General features: G+C 40.1%; 1 long non-coding RNA gene across 1 annotated transcript in view; it reads right to left on the bottom strand.

Moving 5' to 3' along the window:
• The window catches only part of LOC142834792 (uncharacterized), a 263,884-nt gene extending 248,085 nt beyond the window's left edge, over window positions 1–15,799 (bottom strand). The window contains exon 1 of the long non-coding RNA XR_012907676.1: window positions 15,733–15,799. This is a non-coding gene — a long non-coding RNA (uncharacterized LOC142834792). The remainder of the gene's footprint in view (window positions 1–15,732) is intronic.
• Window positions 15,800–16,563: the final 764 nt, after the last annotated feature.

The following is a 16,563-nucleotide window of genomic DNA, read 5'->3' as shown; positions in this document are numbered from 1 at the left end:
AGTCCCACTCCTAGCTACGGAGTTAGTGCAATTGACAGGCGCTCAGACAAGTGTGGGCCCTGGTAGATCAACTGTGCTCTGGCGAATGACCACACATCTGTCACTCTACAAGTTTCACAGATCGGACTGACGACTGGAAGAAAAAAGAAAACAAGATGGAAATTTGGATGGGGAGAGAAACAGGGGCTAGAATTTGGAGGGCTTTGTGGAGTCATACAAATACCTTGTATGACTTTCTCAAAAAATTAATAAAGAAAAAGTTAACTCAAAATTTTGGGTCTGGAAAGATGGTTTTGTGGTAAAGAGCACTTGGTCTTGTGGAGGACTCAGTTCAGTATCCATCACCCACTCAGGGGGCACACAGTCACCTGTAACTCTAGCTCCAGGTGGTCCAAAGCTTGCTTCTCGACTCCATGGGCACTTGTGCTCCTGGGTACCAGGCACACACATAATGCACATACAGACATGCAGGTTCAGTACTCATGCACATAAAGTAAAATAAATCATCTAAGAAAATAAAATTTTAAGTATATAATATATCGAAGATAAAAATCTAGCAAAAGATATTAATTTATGAAATCAAATTTGCTCATACTGTTTGGGTTAGGAATCTTTACGGCATTGATTTTTCACAAATGTGTAGAATGAGAAACAAAACACAGAGAAATAATTTCCAAATCAAAGGAGAGTACAAAAATTGGAATTGTTTTTCTCTTCGTTGATCTGTGGATACTCCACACAAATAGTAAGTCAGTAGTGTCTCCTTTGACTCGATACATTTTACTTCCTTCCCCCCTTTTCACAGCAATACAGGAAAAAATATATAAATCCTGTAAAGGTTTAGGTTGATATTTTTGCCTATAATAATTTGTGCTCAGGGCTAAATGTGCATAAAACCAGCACATTCTTGAATTCTAAGTTTTGTGTTATCATTAGCATTTAATATGTTATACATCTTCTCTGCTTTTTTGAGACAGCATTACACTGTGTGGCTCAGGCTATCCATGGACTTGTAATAATCCTCTTGTCATAAATCTTCTATGTGATTCTGTGAACTTTATAAGATCCCTTATAACATTATCTTTTTGGAATACCAAATCCCATAGTCATAATTGGTGAATTTTGAATATACAAAGTACCTACTTTTGCACATATGCCTATGCCGTACAGTACTGTAAAATAGTTACGACACATGCATCTTATATCTAGGATGTTTGAGTCACTAAATTTTTTAATTTTTTTTATTGAATTTATTGAGCTATACAATTTTCTCTGCTCCCTTCTTTTCCTCGCCTCTCCCCTTCTACCTCTCCCATGGTCCCCAATTTACTCAGGAGATCTTGTCTTTTTCTACTTCCCATGTAGTTTAGATCCATGTATGTCTCTCTTAGGGTCCTCATTGTTGTCTAGGTTCTCTGGGATTGTGAATTGTAGGCTGTAGGCCTGAGTCGCTAAAATCTTAAATGGGTTAAATTCCTCAACTTCTTCCCCTACTTCTAGTTGGTGCTCCTCTGGATACCTTGACTTGCATTCAGTCCTTCAACAATATTTCCTGGGTACCTGCCTAATGATGAGCATGTTTGTATTGCGTGAAGATACTAATGAACAGCAACAACAAGGATGCCTGTTCTCACAGATGAGACCCCATCCCTTCCTCTCTTTTTACTCACCCCATACTCCCAATGTGTTGTGAGAAGCATGTAGCAGTGATGTGCTGCCTTACCATAGGTCCAAAACAACAGGACCAACCACCCATTAACTAAAACTTCTTTCTTTTTTATTTTATATTTTATTGATTTTATTGAACTATACATTATTCTCTACTCCCCTTCCTGCCTCTCCCCTCCACTTCTACTCTCTCCCATGGTTCCCATGCTCCAAATTTGCTCAGGAAATCTTGTCTTTTTCTACTTCCCATGCACATTAAATCCATGTATGTCTCACTTAGGGTCCGAATTATTGTCTAGGTTCTCTGGGATTGTGAATTGTAGGCTAGTTTCTTTGTTTTGTGTCTAAAAGCCACTTATGAGTAAGTACAATATGGTATTTGTCTCTCTGGGTATGAGTTACCTCACTCAATATAATGTTTTCTAGATCCATCCATTTGTCTGCAAATTTTAAGATGTCCTTTTTTCTGCTGTGTAGTACTCCATTGTGTACATGTACCACATTGTCCTTACCACATTTTCCTTACCCATTCTTTGGTCGAGAGGCATTTAGGTTTTTTTCAGGTTCTGGCTATGAACATAATTGAGTACATGTCTTTGTGGTACAATTGAGTATCCTTTGGATATAAACCCAAAAGTGGTATTGCTGGGTCTTGAAGAGGGTTGTTTCCTAATTATCTGAGAAATTGTCATACTGATATCCAAAAGGGCTATACTAGCTTGCACTTTTACCAGCAATGCAGGAGTGTTCCCTTTACCCCCATATCCTCTCCAGCATAAGCTGTCATCAATGTTTTATCTTGGCCATTCTTACTGGTATAAATAGAATCCCAGACTTGTTTTGATTTGCATTTCTCTGATGGCTACGGATATTGAGCATTTCCTTAAGTGTCTTTCTGTCATTTTAGATTCCTCTGTTGAGAGTTCTCTGTTTAGGTCTGTACCCCATTTTTTATTGGATTATTTGTTCTTTTGGTGACCAATTTCTTGAGCTCTTTGTATATTTTGGAGATCAGACCTCTGTGTGATGTGAGGTTAGTAAAGATCTTTTCCCATTCTGTAGGCTACCATTTTGTTTTGTTGACCATGTCCTTTGCTTTACAGAAGCCATTCAGTTTCAGGAGGTCCCTTTATTAATTGTTGCTCTCAGTGTCTGTGCTACAGGGGTTATATTTAGGAAATGATCTCCTGTGCCAATGAGTTCAAGTGTACTTCCCATTTTCTCTTCTATAAGGTTCAGTGTGGCTGGCTTTATGTTGAGGTCTCTGATCCATTTGGACTTGAGTTTTGTGTATGGGGTTAGACATGGACTTATTTTCATTCTTCTACATGTTGATATCCAGTTATGCCAGCACCATTTGTTGAATATGCTTTCTTTTTTCCATTTCATATTTTTTGCTTCTGTGTCAAAAATCAGGTGTTTGTAGGTGTGTGGATTAATATCTGGGTCTTCGATTTGGTTCCATTGGTCCTCCTGTCTGTAAACTTCTTTTTTGGTAGTTGACATCTCAAGTATTTTGTTACAGCAACAGAAAGCTGACTCACACACTTGGTGACTAACTTATCTTTGTGTGACAACAATTCTGTTCTCATCCCCGTCAAACAGTATTTTAAGTATTATGACTCTCCATCATTCAAATCATTTAAATCTTTCATTATCTAGAACCTTGGTAAAGCTTATAATTCAGAAGGTACCATACAGCTGCCAGCAAGACTCTGCCTCAAAGGACTTTCACACTTACTGACAGCTGAATTGCCAGTATGTTTGACAAATAGGAAAGCCCCTTGTTAGGCTGTACATATTTCCCACATATTTCAGCAGCCACAAAATACACCCACACACTTCCCACCTTTCCATCCACCCACCCAAATGGGCAGGTCTAACAGTTTAGACTTTTGAGCTCAGTCCATTTGCCTGATATCTAGACTAGCGGTGGCTATTAGGCTGTATTTCTTGAGCTCAGACTGTTCTTCTCAGACAGAGCCCAAACCTACAAGCACAGACAGAAACTAGAATGAGATAATCATTCAAACTTGAGAATCCAGAAAAAATCTATTAATGGCTCACTTGCCTTTTCCAAGTTTTTATAGTCTGTCTTAAAAATTTAACATTATGACTATAAATAGCAATTAAATCTCTACTTTTTATATTGGGATATAGAAGGGATAGTAATATTTTATTTCATTGGATTAAATTTAACCATCTAAGCATGCAAAATATAATGTAATTGATACATTTTTATGTTATATAGAAGAGAAGTTATCTTTAAGTTTGGGTCCCTAAGAACAAAAGTAGTGGCCTCATGGAAAAGAGATGGGTGTTATGAGGTCAGAGCTCAGGATTATTGGCACCAAGCCACAAACACACAGGCCCTGTCATCTAGTCAGTCTGGTCTGAAACAAGAACAGTCAATAGGCCCATCATCTCTCTAGAACTCTGAAGTGAGGCAATCAGCCCCATCCCACTGTACATTTCTCTTTTTAGTGATAAGAAAAAAAAACAATGGTAAGATGGGAAGGATTCCAAAATGCAAAGTATGTCAGCAAATGAAAGCTTTTACTTCAATTCCCTCTCCCTGACTTCACTGCATTGCTGAAACAGCAACAAGTTTCTCCTGACCTACAGTCAAGAGATAAATGTTGCATTGTCACCAAAAAAGCAGATAGAAGCCATTTTAAATGGATAAATTCGTAATGTATCAGATGTAAATAGCTCATAATTTCACGGATAAAGTTCTAAAGAGTCAACCTAGACCTATTAGACCAATCAGATTTGTAGGAATGGACTGAGAAAGGTTACATTGGAGTGATGGAGTTCGAAAGAATGACCTTGCTGACTGTAACAATACTCATGTTTAAGAAGTATTCATAGTACAAAAAAACCTAGGCAACAATGAGGATCCTAAGAGAGACATACATGGATTTAATCTACATGGGAAGTAGAAAAAGATGAGATCTTCTGAGTAAATTGGGAGCATGGGGACCATGAGAGAGGTTTGAAGGGGAGGGGAGAGGAAAGGAGGGAAGCAGAGAAAATGTATACATCAATAAAAAATGTAAAAACAAAGTATTCATAGTAGATATACAAGCATACACAGAAAGGAGCCACAGAGGTAGAGCTGGTATTGGGAGAAGATTGGCTCTGTCAAGAAGAGAGGAGTTGATTTTGGAACAGAGATGAAATGATAGCTGGATATATCATCTATCATGAAAATGGCCCATTCTGACACAAACTCTTAAGCTACAAGAACTAACACAAAAATTCTTATAGATGCCACCCTCAATTTAAAGCAAGGTTCCTCAGAGTCAAGCTACCTGAAGATTGTAAGGTAAAGAGAATACAGCAGGCACGAGAAAAGAATTAAGAGGGCATGGGATGGATGAATAGAAATTAAGATTTTTTTATGGCCATTAAACAAATAGCTCAGGGGTGTCTACAGTACTTATATGATATGCATGCACAAGGACTTCTACAAATATGAATAGGAACCATAAGAAAGTGGCACCCTGCTTTAGGTAATATCTAATTCATAAAGAATAACTTTGCTCGTGTAACCACACGGGTTGAACATAAAATCTTTTACATATCTTGAATGTAGAAACTATAGCAAGGAAGTTTGCATGTCTACAACAATGGTATTACTGAACACACATACATACACACATACGTACATACATACATACATACATACATATGATAAATGACTATTGGGAGCTTAAGTTTCAGTATATACTAATAATTAACATGTTTGCTGGATCTATTGGAGTGATATTTCTTACATTAAGTGCAACAGAGTAACTTCCAGGAAAATTACTAAGGTAAATGATGGAACTTTTCTTCTGTGATTTTAGCAAAGTTTACTGGCATGGGATATTCATATATCAAGACCAAATGGATGGTTTGAATCTTGAATTGCAAAATACGGTGACATTTGTGCATCTCTATAAAAAGTAGACTCTGAAGCAGGATTCCATCTCAGCACCCTGAGGACTATTATTAAACAGATACATTACTTTATATTGACAGAAATATTCTGCTTGGCACATGAGGCCACCATCTCATTGATCACTCATTGTTTCATGTCACATTTACGAACGAGACAATAGCATGTGTGTGTAGGAATTCATTTATGCAAATTATCTTTTCAAGATGTATTTGACATGGCTTTCATCTGAAGGCTTACTGATTTAATGAATCAATGAAGCTATCTTTCAAAAACTTAGCACTAAGAGACTTTACTCTAGGAGACTTTAAAAGAGTAATCTTTGCCAAATATAAATATGAAGATAATCATATCTAATATTTTCTTATCTTTTCACTTCGACTCCAAATGTTACTAAATGCTTTCAAAGCCCTATAAACAATGACTACTTTCTTTCTCATCCTGAGAGATATCTTTGCTGATTTATGTCCTGAAATATTACCGATTTTTTTTAAATCCACATATCTCTCGAAATGCCTGGACCTATTGATTTTGTCAGGAGGCTCTTGCTTGGCTGAATTTAATTTAAATGTAGCACTTTGTTACCACTTAGAGAGGACGACAGTCATTTCTAACAAGCACAAATTATTCAGAGCATGACCCCAAATGCTGTATTTCAAGTAGCAAAAGAAAACAAGCTATCCTGTAACCTACTTCATTTCACACTGCAGGAAGAGAAGCCCTGTGAAAAGAGAGCTGGAAAAGGGCAACCTAACCCAGAGACAGTTGTCCTCACCGGGGCACTCCTCCCAGCTGCTCTGGGTCTCTGGATAGGCCAGTTGCACAAATACAAGAAGATCAGGCCAGCATCCTGAAAGGGGGAGGGGACTTGGTATCACCCTCCTGGGATAGCTGCTGCCAAGTTCTAGTTAGCCCAGTTACAGTAAAGCCATTGTGGACTTTTTAGTGGAGCAACCCTCAAATCTACATGGCATTCACGAATTTTTTTTTATGGCTATGGCCACAGCCAGTAACTGCAATTTAGTGGCTTACACATTACCATGAAAGGGGGCGGGCAAAGGCTCGAGAGCAATGGTTTTTTTTTTTTACAGCAATAGGAAATAGAACACATTTGTGCAGCTGCCAACTCCTTTGCATTTGTGAAGATGAAATGTCCCCTAGATCAAAGTGACAAAGTAGTTAGGATATTCACGGGACAGGAGACAAAAAGAGTTCATTCGCTGCCAAAAAACCAGCCTTCTGTGGAGTATTTACAAGTTTAATAACAGTACTTACATGAGAAGTGGAACGCAGGGAGATGACTTGAATGTGTGCACAGCTTAACAGGAGCTAGGCATCCCCCTTCTCCAGGGCAGGCGGGTGATGGCAAGGTCTGCCCTGTTCACTCACTCAGCTGTCACACATATGTTGTGCACCTACTCTAGGACACTGTGCTAGGAATTTTAAGGGGAATGAATGAGCAGAATCACAAAGCTCGATCCTTAAGGAGGCTGCAGAAGCTCAGTGTAGATGATGACATATATACACAGATCAAGGGGTCAGATCTGCTGTGCAGTGCTCGAGGAAATAGAGAAAAGTGGCTTTGTGAATTTGCCTAGCAGCTTCCTCAAGGAGGAAAATAAAAAGCTGAGGTTAAAGAGAAGTTCTTTATAAGAATTAGCTTGAGCTCTCTGCATTTTCATCACCACTGTCCCTGTTGGCTTAAGTGAAAGATATTGCAAGAGAACCACTCTGGGCACTGGACCTGGCTCTCTCTAGAGTTTCTGCAGGATGCAGGGTCAGATACAACCAATGCCCTCCCCCCAAATCACAAGATGGTTCTAGCAGGGTATTCTAGAACTGATAGAATAATATAATAAATGTTTCTCTCTCTCTCTCTCTCTCTCTCTCTCTCTCTCTCTCTCTCTCTCTCTCTCTCTCTCTGTGTGTGTGTGTGTGTGTGTGTGTGTGTGTGTGTGTGTGTGTGTGTGTTGTGTGCATGTGTTAAAGAGAATTTATTTATTGAACTGGTTGGCATGACATAGTCTGATTAGCCCAACAGTCACTGTTTTCATACTGGTGATGCCGAAAACCCAGTCGCTGCTCAGTCCATGAGGCTAGATACCTCTGTAGTTCAACCTGGTACTAAATGCCTGGAGGAGTAACAAGAGGACATTGCTCTTCTGTTCACATTTGAAAGTCAAAGAAGCTGAATTTTGATGTCAGGGAAGTATGGCAGCACTAACATCAGAGGGGGTGGAAATTAAGATGCAAAGGCAAGAAGGCAAAAGTGTCAGCTTTTCCTTCAGACCTCTTTCCAGCTGCCCACCTCTGGAAGGTGCCCCTCGCTCTTGCAGATGGTCTCCCTCTTTCTGCTATTCCTTCCAGAAAATACCTTTGCAGGCCTGTCCAGAGGCCTCTTGGTTGATTTCAGAGCCAATCAAATTCCTAAATGAGATTACCCATGACGCCAGATAGAGTTCACTGCAAGAGCCCAGTATGTCTGATACGAGGACTAATGAGACCCAACTGTGCCCACACTGATGGGAGAGACAATGGTGCACAAATGATTCCTGAGTGTGTATATTCCATCACACATAGTCGGCAGATTTCACAGGAGTTTCCAAAAGGACCTTTACAATAGACAGACCGCACACATAGACAATGGGCTGCAGAGATATTAAGAAGCACGGACAAGACAACCATGTTGTCATTGCCTGCCTCCTGCAGACATCAGCACACTCCACCAGCTTGATTGCACATACTGAATCTCTGTAAGATACTTCAAGATCAAGCATTTGAGGAGACTACTGAAGGTCACCTATGATTTTTCTTATATACTACTTATGTGGGACTAAATGGAGGCTGGGTGTAAACAAATTAGGATGAGAAGCTTGAGTGTTCAAATAAAAAAAATCAACATTTTCAGTTTGCATGTAGACCTCTGGCTTTTATCATTCTGAGGTTTTAGAGTTTCAAGTTTTGTGAAATGGTAATTTTATCTGTACATCTACCATATTAAGGCATGGCATGAATTTAAAATGCAGGATTAGAGTTAGCCCGAATATATTGGGTTCTCTTGATGAAACACGGTGTTAAGAGCAGAGGGAGAATTAAAGAAACTTTTGTCTGTTTCTTTGGAGGCATTGGGATAAGTTAAAGGTTTAGAGGTAGGAGAGATAGAGGCAGCTTCTCTGGTGTTAGTCACTTGCTGGAAAGAAGAGGTAGACACACAGAGGGCAGGGACTCCATATCCCAACCTCATTTCCATGCCTCATGCTTAAGTTTCTTTCTCCCACTCTCTTGTCTCGCCACTCTTTTGACTACTGGCTCAAACGGGCACTGATCAAAAGAGTCCTCTCAAGGTCAAGGCTATGGATTGATGCAGGTTTGGGGAGGTAAAGTGTACATCAAAAATTATATAGTACAGCTTTCCATCATGAGACCTGAAGAAGTGTCCACTTCTTAGCATCAACTGATTGTGGCAGTGACAGTAGAACTCTTACTGTTATACTCTGCTTCTCCAAGGCTACCCAATCACAACACCTTAAATTGGAGGCAGGAAACAGTATAGGGTCCAACATGTGCACATTGGCACACACAGAGGGAATAGTGAACATCTCTGTTCATCCCACACAGGAGATAGATGATACCATTTTCTTTTAATGATTACACTTTATGTATTTGGGGTACATAGAGGTGTGTGTGTGTGTGTGTGTGTGTGTGTGTGTGTGTGTGTGTGTGTGTGTGTGCATGTGCCATGGTGCACACCGAAATGAGAGATCAATTAACAGGATTTGCTGCTCTCCTTCCACCACGTGTATCCAAAAAATCGAATGCAGGTCATAAGTTTTATTAGCCAGCATTCAACCCACTGAGTTATCTCAACAGCCTAAATGCTACTATTTCAAACATTTTTATTTGGTATTACTAGTACCTCTTTCCCAACCAAAAAAAAAGAGTAATTTTTAAAAAATTATAAAACCATTTTCCCATGCTGTGAAGTCATACCATGTATCAACAGTCAACTGACTAAATTTAAGGACTTTTAGGAAAACACCATCAATGTTCATACCATCTCTACCTTGAAGGCTCTCATCTCTACTCCCAGTCGTCACTGTATACACACATAAATCATGCGCAGTTATTGTTCTCTGAAGACAGATGACGAGCAAAAAAGCACATGGTTTTCTGTATCACAAGTCTGCTGTAGGGCTGTCAGTCCTAGGGTGGGACACATTTGAGGCCACGCCTTTCTAGAAACCATTCCTGGACAAGAATCACAACAGCATGACATCCTCACAGTGTTCCAGCCTCCCACCAGTGCCTCTAGACCTACACAGAGTGAGAGACTGAGTAGAACTAGCTGCAGAGGGGATCCCTTTCGCTTCCCAGCATATTCCTTCATCTGAACCCAACAGCTCGAGTTGCAGAAACAGAACACCTGGGTCGCTTTCTGACCATTGTTCTTTCAACAGCAAAAAGGCAATTTTTTCCATAACATGAATAATATAAAAAGATATGTACTAATGAGATTTGCGCAATGTTGGAAAGAAGGATTATGAATAGGTAATTACACTTTTAGGAGATTTACAGATTTCAACCAGTGAAGCCCGAGGGGGTGATTATCTCATTAGGCAAAATAAATATAGAATAAAATGGGTGTGACCAGAGAATGCCACTCTTGCCAAAAGCCTGCAAAGAACAAACTATGGATTCAGAGGCCACAGACTGAACGTTTCCTAACCGGGTTTCACACAGCATAAAAGAGAGAACCTTCTAGCTGTGCAAGCTCTCCACGTCACAGCCACTTGCGTTGTCAGCCATGTTGCCGGGCTACAGGGTCTCATCCCCGCATCCCAGGCTGCCACTTTGCAGAGATACATCCTGTTCTTTCTACCCTACTGAAATGAGTGACTTACCTTTCCCTGGGGCCCATTCGGTGTCTGACTCCTCGGTCTGTTTCTGAAAATGAAGTTATTATCAACCCATCTTAATCCTAGGAGGAGCGTGAACAATTTCGGCGCAGGTGACTCCAAGGAGACTAACCCACTTTCTTGCATTCCCTTAGATCCGTCCTCAAAAACGGTGCTTGAGGACTGGTGAGATGGCTTCATGGATAAAGGCACCTGTCTCTAGGCCAGACAACCTGAGTTAAATCCCTGGGACCCACATGATGAAAAAGAGCCAACTCCCATAAGTTGTCCTCTGACCTCTACATGTGTGCGTATGTGCGCACACACACAATCATATGCACATGTACCTATACATATAAAAACATGCATATACATATGCACATATACCTTAAACATGCATGCATAGAGCTTTTTAAAGGAAATAAAGTAAATTGCTATAGGTTAGAATATCAGAACGAAGACTAAAAAATAGACAGCCTACTCGATGACCATACAGGTAAACTCAGTTCCTAAGATTTAATTATATGCAAATTTCAGTATATATGAGACATATGTATTCTTTCACAAGGCCATCAAGTTGATGGCATTATGATGTCTCTTTATAGATTGTTTTTCCATTATACCGGAAGTCCAAAACCACCAGGACCCAAACTCCGGTTAGAATAGAGGAAGGCCTCATTTTCTTTCCATACTCTTAGCTCTCTCAAAGCAAGTCCATCTGGTCCCTAAAGAGACTGGGTGGGAATCATAAAAAGGCATGGAGTGCCTAGTGCTGGAGATGGTCAAGGAAGGAGGCCAGTTACTGAGTTCGACGGCTTTCAGATTACACTAGTATACACATATCGTGGGGAACGCTGCTGACATTCCTGGATGGTTGTGTCCATGTTTTTCCTAAGCCCTCTTCCAACCAGGTTTCTATTTATGCAGACTGAGGTTGCACACTTCCTGCCCTTCCTTGTGTGTGTTTCCTCACAAGATCTGGGTGCCATGCTCTGCTCTGTCACTCTCCCCGATGCTGCTGCTGCTGCAGCTGAGAAGCTCGGATTATGGAACAGCTCGAAAAACAAGTCTGAATTGTATTCTTAGCAAACAGACATTTCCTTGCTTAGTGTTTTCTGCCCCGAGCAAGAATCACTTTGTTCAGGCTTGTAATGAACCGAGTGCTCCTGAGACAGCAGAGGGCCGCCACACCCAAGAATCACATTGGGATGTTTTCCTCCTCATCAGATCTGGATCTATATGGGGATTTGAGTTGCTGGCATCGTTGGAGCATTTGGTGATAACTCATAAATTAAGGATAGAAGTGTTGAAAAATCATGGATGTCATTAACCTCTAAATCTATTTCCATATCAGTCAGCTTCTCCAGGAAAGACACCAAAACAATATAACAACACTGCCTAACATCTATTTAGAATTTACCATAGGCATCTCTACTAAGCACCTTGCAGGAATCATGTCATTTAATCCCCACATGTCAAGGAAAATCGAAGTGTGTATTGATACTACCTGGTTTCAGGGAAGGAAACTGAATTTGGAGAAGTTGCATAACTCGTCATGTACACAGCTGAGTGTTAAAGTGACCTTTTCCAAACAACCTGTCCCTTAACCACTATCCAACACTATCCCCAACTGCCTGATTATACCCAAATGCTAGCGTCATTTTAGAAAGTGTACCTTAGTCTGTTCAGAGTGGAGGCTTACAAAAAGCAAGCAAACACTCAACCTTGAAAATATACATACAAGTAACATTATATGGATTCGACAGATTATAGTTAGAAATATATATTATAATATATATATGTACAAACAAATACCTGTACACATACAATAACAATTAACATATAAAGATGGCATGAATTTGAAGGAGAGCAGGAAGGGGTATAAGGGAGGATTTGGAAAGAGGAAAGAGAAGAGTGAAACACAATTGAAGTCCAATCCCAAAAATAAACAAAAAAAAATTTAAGTTTACTTCTCACAAATCAGGAGAATAGAAAGTCCAAGATCAAGGCACAGATGGACATCATGTGTGAAGAGGCCCTGGCTCCTGACCCAGAGCGTGTCCATTCTCACTGCACCCTCACCAGGGAGAAGGACGGACTAACTACCTGGGTTGCTCTTGTGTTGGCAGCAATCCCATTCATAGAGGTCTTGATCACCTCATCCCGATACCATCAGCACCAGGACTAAAATATGAACATATGAATTTGAGGGGCATCTAATTCTACCTCAAGATGCAGCATGGAGAAATCTGAACACACAGTGTACAACTTGTGCAACTTGATGTCCATCCCCCAGAGGCCTTGTTTCTCTTCACATTCTTATCTGTATCTAGTAATCCTCAGAGTTACAGTTTGAAGAGCTGTACCCCTCATGTGCAACAGCTTCATATTAAAACACATGCCTGGTGTTGCGGTTAGGTTGTTTGGGGAGAGGAAACACAGATTTGTTTTATGCCATCGAGTTTTATCTTTGGATGACATACAGCTTTAGAAGCATTACAAAAAAAACCACAATTTCTTAAAGACATTTCACTTGCTTTTTTGCATAATTTTAGAGTTCTAAGCTATGTTTTATGCCAAAGAGCACCTAAAGCCATCAAAGTAAAGGAAAACATAAAGTATTACATAAAAATGGATACAAAATAATAAGATGAAAGTTCATAAATGAAGAATTAGCATCATAGAGACTGTTCCAACTACATGAGTATTTAGAGATCAAGACTCTAAATTATCTTGAAGTGTCAAGATCACAGAAATTTACCCCCAAGCTGCCTTAGAAATGAGTTTTCACAATGTTGGGAGAACTCATTTGGGTTCTTCTGAAATCCAGACCACAGACAGGACCAATTTTCAGCATCCCTTCTCAATCTGTTGCCTACAGACCCTCAGCCCTTGTCTTTTTTCCCCCATTTCCTTCTGTACCTGGTCCCCTTGGCTCATTTCCTTCACCAGATGAGAGTTTTCATTCAAGGCACTCTGGCACCTTCTAGCAGATGGGCCCCATTCAAGTCTGACTTTGGCTATTCACTCACCATGGAACAAAATATGTGCCCTGCTGCCCAGTTTGCTGCAACACTTCTCAGCTACCGCTCACTGATGCCCACACAAGGACAATGACCGTGCTGCTGATGGATGGACCTCGAGTAAGGGCCACATCCAAAGGGACAGCTGACTCGCTATGACTGAGTTTTCCAATTTGGGAAGACCTTGTATCTCAGCCAGTTGCTTTTTTAAGCACCTGGAAGCCACAAGCAGAAGATGTAACATGCCCTCTTGATATCAAGCCAGGGAATAGATTAAATATTGGTCTTTTTCATAAATGTTCAGCCAAGCATCTAACACTCCCTTCCTCCTCTGTGGTAAAGTATTTGTGCTAGATAGTTCCAGTATATTTCATCATCTTGGGTCTGTCTTTGCAGGAATCTGTACTCTGAGCAGATTTGTGTTCATCCACTAATGTTAGTGGTCTGGTCAAGAAGCCAAAATCAGATACCATTCTAGAAGCTTTTCTTGCCTTCTTCATTGACAGGAGATGCTGAGGGGATTACCACACAGATGCCCATGAGAAATGGGAGTGTTGGCAGTTTTCAAAGACATCAAAAGTTTCCTCGCACTGTCCCAAACACTCCCTGCTGAATGCTGTGTCGCTGCATGTCACTGGAGATAACAACAGGGTGATAGTTGGCTATCCAACAGCTGTCCAACTCTCAGAAATAGGTTCAACTTCAGGGAAATCAGAAATAATTGCCAAGTCCAAATTTCCCTGCCCCTGATACTTCTATCAGTGAAAGGTCAAAAGCTTGCCACTAAAGGATCATGCCAAGGAATACAAGGCCGTGCCAGTGGGGTAAGACACATCATTTCTTTGAGACCATGCTATGAATTAGACTGTGTATGCTCAAAATATATACATTAAAGTCTGAACACATAGCAATTCAGGAAGTATCCTTGCTTACAGTTATTATAGATTAATTAATTCAAATATAAGACGACGTTGAATAGATTGGTATCATACTCGTATGATCAGTGCTCTTAGGGGAGGACACAGACACACTGAGAGAAGACCAGAGATTGTAGAACATCATCAGATTCCAGGAAAGAGGCATGGGACAGACACTATTTCATGGTGTTCTGACAGAACCAGTTCTGTCTGTGACTTTACCTCAGTAGCTAAGCACCAGAACAGTGAGACAGCATATCTCTATTATCCAAACCACCCAATCTGTGCTATTTTGCTAAGGCCACCCTAAAACACCGATATAAACCGTATTTCCCAAATTTGGAAAAGTTTAGTATAAAGCTTTAGCAATCTATATATTCTAGCAGGAGGTAGACTTTTCTAATTCACAATAGTCGATACTATCCTTGTTGTTTGATGCATTATTTATCTCTTCCCAAAAAGTACTACATTTTTGATACTTCAAAATAAACCAACAAGAAACAAAAATGAACTCACTTCAAAACCCTGAGTTTTTCTACAAAATTATGTTTAAAGCAATAGATCATGACTTTTTTTTTGTTAAAACTAGCTAAGAACTTTCTGTGACTTAACAAGTGTAACAAGTATACTAGAAAAGTACATATATGTTATTTCCTTCTTTGTAATTATTGCTGTCCAGATGCTGTGCTCTAGATACTCTGACAGGCATCAGGGGTTCAGCTATGAGCAAAACAAGTAGCCATCCTCTTCACAGTGGTTTAATTTCAGTGAAGAAGTGAGATAGTGACCCATTCATCCATCAAATGTCTACCATTGTTGACTGTGACAGTGCAGTTGGTAAAAATGTCACCAACTCTGTAGGACAGACACTTACTCCCCCCTCCCTCAAAGTGTCAGCAGGCAGAGCTAGTTTTACTCTGTGTCCTAGAGCTAAGGTTGCAACATTGTTAGTTCTCCCCCTCTAAAAAAGCCCACCTAAAAATACCATATATTACAGTCAGGGAACCAATTCACAAACAAACAAAATAATCATCTAAATTAAAGCATAAGCTTCCAGGCAAAGCGAAGAAGCTCACAGAGGTGAGCGAAACAGAGGTTATGAAGGAAGACAGAGAAATAGGAGACTCAGAGGAAGATGCAGAAATAAATTCTCCAGTTAAAGATGCTAAAAAAAAAATGGAACATCAGTATGACCAGTGCTGGGGCATGGTAGTAAAGAATGCTATGTGGTTACATATAAAACTGTGTACAACTACAAAGATCTAATCCCCGCCAAAGAAACCTACCTTTGTCGACAACTCTGTCCTTTTAAACTGGCACATGACTATTCTTTATACATGTTCTCTGTTCTTAGGAATCACAAGTACTGGTGCTTGCTGCTAAATGGTGTAGCTGATAACCCAAGTAGTTGATGGACTCTGCAGAAGAGATGGAAGAAAACACAAGGAGCTGAGGCTTGCCCCTGCAAACAGGACTCCTTCGCACAGACCCTTGGTCATTTATAGTTGTATTGTCTCTCGGGTCATATGCAAAGTTTACCTGCAGGTGGGGACACAGTCGGGATTTTTAGAATGCTGGAGTGTATCCTGGGCCCTAGGTCTAAAGCTGCTCTGCTGCTCATCCTTGGTGGAACACAACAGGACAAATTGCTTGTTTGGATTTTACTTTTATATGTAGGGTGGATTACATTTATCTCTTAGCCACTGGTAATAGGCAACTTAAGGATATACTTTAAGATTCTAAATGGCCGGGGCAAAACTGGTCCAAAAGTACTTGGAAAACAATCAATACATCAGTATATGGCTATAGAAAAACTTCTGTCTAACAATGATTCAGGACCCCTGTACTGATTCCTAGAGGTTGAAATGATAAACAAATTATTAAATTGGTGCTAAGAAGTCCCTATAGTAAAGAAATAAATGCACACCCCAGAATAGGATTCTACAGCAACCATAAGCTTGATCTTGGTTTAGTGTGCATGATTTAATATTTGGTTTTAATAGTTCTAGATATTGAAACATCCTTAGGTTATATTGATGCAGAACTGGTGAGATAGTTTGGTGAATGAAAGCAATGACTCTGAAAGCAAGAGGACCCCAGTTCAAATTCTCAGCACC

Source organism: Microtus pennsylvanicus, chromosome 14, assembly GCF_037038515.1.
Source record: "Microtus pennsylvanicus isolate mMicPen1 chromosome 14, mMicPen1.hap1, whole genome shotgun sequence".
Lineage (NCBI taxonomy): Eukaryota > Metazoa > Chordata > Mammalia > Rodentia > Cricetidae > Microtus > Microtus pennsylvanicus.
This window is presented reverse-complemented; position numbering and strand designations above follow the sequence as displayed.